General features: G+C 37.9%; 1 long non-coding RNA gene across 1 annotated transcript in view; it reads left to right on the forward strand.

Moving 5' to 3' along the window:
- The window catches only part of LOC107717310 (uncharacterized), a 5,937-nt gene extending 3,527 nt beyond the window's left edge, over window positions 1-2,410 (forward strand). Inside the window, exons 2-3 of the long non-coding RNA XR_001637302.1 lie at window positions 1,261-1,314; window positions 2,400-2,410. This is a non-coding gene — a long non-coding RNA (uncharacterized LOC107717310). The remainder of the gene's footprint in view (window positions 1-1,260; window positions 1,315-2,399) is intronic.
- Window positions 2,411-5,246: the final 2,836 nt, after the last annotated feature.

The raw sequence follows: 5,246 nt of genomic DNA on the forward strand, positions 1-5,246 counted from the left end.
AATTGCGAGATATAAACTCAGAATTGTAAGATATAAACTCAGAATTGCGATATAAATCAGAATTGCGATATAAACTCAGAATTGCGATATAAACTCAGAATTGCAATATAAACTCAGAATTGCGATATAATCTCAGAATTGCGAGAAACTCAGAATTGCAATATAAACTCAGAATTGCGATATAAACTCAGAATTGTGAGATATAAACTCCGAATTGTGAGATATAAACTCAGAACTGCGAGATATAAACTGAGATTTGTGAGATATAAACAGAATATTGCGAGATATAAACTCAGAATTGCGATATAAAATCAGAATTGAGTTTATATATTGCAATTGTGGTTTTTTTTTCACCACAGAATGAAAAATTCTCACAATTCTAGGGCCCTATGAAATCCGTTTTATTTTTACCGAATTCCGTATATAAACTCAGAATTGTGAGAAACAAAGTCGCAATTACCTTTTTTTTTATTCAGTTATTTATATGAGCTTCCGTAGGACGTCCTCCACTGAAAATTAATTGATAAAGTATTTCTGTTTTCTATTTCTGCAAATTCTCTTGTAGAGATTGTGTTCGTTTGTAGTCATCATAATTATTTTGATATGAAAATGATAGAAGTCTACTCATTAATCTACACATCAACTGTAGCTGGAGATCTGTATGTGTGAACGTGTGTCATCTTGATCAGATCAGGCGTGTTTGGGAGTGAATTCCCTCACAGGAGGATGTTTAGTCTGAGAGACGCTCACATTTCTGCAGCAGAGCCGATATCAATCTCTCAAAGCAAGTTACGGAAAACACACCCTCCGAGAGAGAAAACCCAGAGCCCGTGTGTGTGTGTGTGTGTGTGTGTGTGTGTGTGTGTGTGTGTGTCAGGACGTGTTGAAATGCATTGTAGGACGAGAGGAAGTGAGCTTGACTTCAGAGAGAGTATTTATCCGGCTCTGCTCTTCAGTCTTTGTGTCGGTTAGCTATTTGTCTCAGGTTCCTGTCCAGGTTATCGTCTCATTAATCTCTCAGTGCTGCTGATGTTTAACGAGCCGTTTATTCTCACATGCTCAGATCTGTCTCGCTCGCTTCTTATCTGCTGCTCTGTTTAGGCCAGAAACATACTTACTCGACTCAAGTATGCAAACACAGACGAATGCGTCCTGTCCCGTAGTTTAACGTGCACTTTAGACGCTCAGTTTCATCTTTACAGCTCTGTAATGCATTGGTGATTGATTAAAGTATTGCTGATGCTGATTGTGTCTCGACAGGGTCCAGAGTTACTGAGTAAATATGTGGGTGAATCAGAGCGAGCGCTTCGAGAGGTGAGACGCCCGTATGCACCTGATCAAACACTATTACTGATTCTCATGTTATTCTAAACCTGTATGACTTTATTTCTTCCATGAAACGCAGAAGGAGAAGGTTTTATGAATTATACTTTTTTTTTGCTTTTTTCCTTTACAATGAGGACGTTTTCCAGCTCTAATGCAAGTTAAGCTCACGTCGATTTCCGCAGAGAATAATGAATTTTTCTTGAAAAACAGAAACAAAATTAAAATAAAAAATTAAATGAAATGAAATTACAAAAATGTTAAACATGCAAAAACATACTTTTACACTTCTGGAGGATTTAGAATCAGAAATGTGAAGCTTATAATTTTATAAATTAAATTAACTCCTTAAATCATAATTTATACAGTTGTTTTAGGTGTAAAAAGCAGGTTACAGTGAGACACTTGAACTTATGAGTATTTAAAAGCAGAAATACAAAGCTTACAATTTTATAAAAGCACTTGTATTAATACTTAACCTAAAACTTGTTTTATTTGAGTTGTAAAACTGTTTAAATCATTATTACAGTCATTTTAGGGTTTATAAATGCAGGTTACAGTGAGGCACTTACACTTTTTGAAGATTATAAATCAGAAACACGAAGCTTATAATTTTATAAAAGTACTTACATGAATTCTTCTAGTAAAACAATTTATTTTTAAATGCTTTTAAAGCTTTTTAAATGTGAATTTTTACATTTGTTTTAGAGTTTACGGTGTTACATTGTCATGCTGAAGTAAAATTGCATGTAACTTTACACAAATCATTAGTAAATGATTTTTTCCCCCCACTGAAATCATGTTAACACATTATTGATTACGTCTTGCGGCTGTACTAATGAAATGAGTATTTTGATGAATTATGGATTAAACTTCCATTGTGTCTGATTTTAAGAGAAAAGAAAGTGGAAATTAATTTTCTGAACTCACATGATGCTTTGTGTGAGAAACAGACTTAATTTAAAGTGTCATATGAGTTTAGATCGACATGTGGGTTAGTAAATAGTCCTTTAAAGGGACAGTGCACATATTTTCTGTGTTTCTGAACCTTTAATAATGTGTGTGTGTTTGTGTAGGTTTTCCGGAATGACACGATATGATACATAAACAACACACATCATCCACATTAATATCTAATCATATGAACATATGATTTTGTTAGTATTGAGGTGTTAAATGTGTGTCGTTCTGACATGTAAGAGAATGTTATTGCTCTAAACACACACACACACACACACACACAGAGGAACATCTGCGCTTTACAGACACAAGTGCGTCTTTGTTTCCCTGAAAACAGATGGAGATTCTGCTGTAGTTCCTGTTCAGGGAATCACACACTAAAATACAGTAGGAAATAATGTAGTAAACCAGAAATCAGTGTAGCAGACTACAGTCAAACAAGCAGAAAACCACAGTCTTATTCACTATGTGGATGATGAAATGTATTTAATTGTACACTAAAGTTCAGTACAAAAATGAATCAATTTGGTTGCTAGGGTGTTGCTATGTGGTTTCTAGGCAGTTGCTAAGGTGTTGCTATGTGGTTATTTGGGCATTGCTATGTGTTTGCTAGGGTGTTTGGGTAGTTGCTAGGGTGTTACCGTGTGGTTGCTAGGCAGTTGTTGTATTAAATATTTGCTAAGAATGTAATATGTAAAAATGTAATAAATGAATGTGTATGCAGCATTAGTAAATGAGACTCATTGTCTGTATGGAGCCGCAGCTGATGTGACGTGATTCTCCACCTGTTTTGGTCCTTTGTCTTGTTGGTGTTGACTCCACCTGACACTGCTGATGTCTCAGTGTTTGAGCTCCAGCACTCGATGTGTGTGTGTGTGTGTGTGTGTGAATCTGAAACACTGAGTCATAAAATTTGTTTGGCTCTTTGCTTGTTTAATTAATAAAGTGCCTAGTGTTTTAAGCTTCTGACAGGAATCTCTCTCTCTCTCTCTCTCTCTCTCTCTCTCTCTCTCACACACACACACACACACACACACACAGTTCAGTGTGAATCTAAAGCTGGATTGTTCTGCTGAGTCAGAGATTCATTTACTGGATTGAATTCAGAATGACACATTGATTTACTGATAAATGTGTTTACCTTTAATCAATCACACACACACACACACACACACACACACACACACACACACACACACTCAGTTCCTCAGTGTACGTCCACTACGAGACGGCCGCTGTGAGTGCCAGCAGACGCGAGCAAAGGAGATGATATTGAAGCCCTGCCTCCACCTCCACTCCACGTCCTTTATGAGCTGTGTATTTCTTGCATTTCCCTCAAGTCACTCTCATTTAGTATTACTACAAACACTCATTGTCACGAAACACCATTCTTTTTCCACCCCATTACTGTTTTATCAGTCTCCCGATGTCCAGGCACCACCCAGCTTTATTTCTGTATCATTTTCAAAATAAATTACACAGAAACTAGCAATGCTTTTCCTGTTATGGTACCACCTCAATTTTCCTGCTTCTGTCTCTGTCTTTATTCAGCAAAACCCAACAGAACTACTGCTGAACCCAAACACACCAGCACCTGTCTAGCGACACCCTAGCAACCACATAGCAACGGTCCAGCAACTGCCTAACAACCATCAAAACCTAACTGGCACTTATCTAGCAACACCTTAGGAACCATCCAGAACACTCTTGCAACCACATAGCAATGCCCAATCAACTATTGATAACACCCAAGCAACCAGACAGAACTTTTTTCACCTACCTAACAACACCTTAGCAACCATCCAGAACACCCTAGCAACAACATAGCGACTCTAGGAACTACTGTGAACACTGTAGCAACTGCACAACAACCACACCAGGGACACCAGAGTTGCTAGTGAGAGCAGAACTTGCTAGCAACCACATAGCAATGCCCTAGCACCCACCCAGGTCTGCCACATAGCAGCAACCTAGCAACCACCCAGAACAGACTAACAACTGCCTATTAATGCCATTGCAACCATAGCAACAACATAGCAACTCCATAGAAACTACTGAGCACACACTTGCAACCACATAGCAAAGCCCTAGAAACATCCTAGCAACCATATAGAACACCCTAGCAACAACAAAGCCATGCCCCGACACCACCCCAGGGACACCAGCATTGCTATGAACATTAGAACTAGCTAGCAAACACATTGCAACACCCTAGCAACTACTGAGTACAGCCTAAACAACTGCCTAGCAACATCCTAGTAACCACCCAGAACAAATTAGGAACTGCCTATTAACAACATTGCAACCATCCAGAACACCATAGTAGTTCCCTAGCAATTACGAAGAACACCCTAGCAACTACTCAGCAACACTCTAGCAGCCACATAGCAACGCCTTAGCAACCAATCAAAGCACATTATCAACAACATAGCAACGACCGAGCAACCAACCCAAGGACACCAGAGTTGCTAGGGAGAGCAGAACTGCCTAGCAACCACATAGCAACGCCCTAGCAACCACTGAGCACATTTACATTTAGTCATTTAGCAGATGCTTTTATCCAAAGCGACTTACAAATGAGGACAATAGAAGCAATCAAAATCAACAAAAGAGCAATGATACGCAAGTGCTATAACAAGTCTCAGTTAGCTTAACGTAGTACATGTCATGTAGCAAGATCTTTTTTTTTTAAGAATTTTTTTTAAAGAAAACAAGCAGTTAGTAAATGAATAGAGTGCAAGCCTTTGAGGTCAAGTATATTTTTTAAAGAATATAATTAGAATAGAAAGTGCTAGGGTAAGAGGATCAAATAAAGATGGAAGAGATGTGTTTTAAAGGGGTCATATGATGCTGCTAAAAATAACATTATTTTGTGTATTTGGTGTAATGAAATGTGTTTATGCGGTTTAAAGTAAAAAAAACACATTATTTTCCACATACTGTACATTATTGTTTCTCCTCTA

The sequence above is a fragment of the Sinocyclocheilus rhinocerous genome, unplaced genomic scaffold (assembly GCF_001515625.1).
Source record: "Sinocyclocheilus rhinocerous isolate Xijiao unplaced genomic scaffold, SAMN03320098_v1.1 scaffold149, whole genome shotgun sequence".
In the NCBI taxonomy this organism is placed as follows: domain Eukaryota; kingdom Metazoa; phylum Chordata; class Actinopteri; order Cypriniformes; family Cyprinidae; genus Sinocyclocheilus; species Sinocyclocheilus rhinocerous.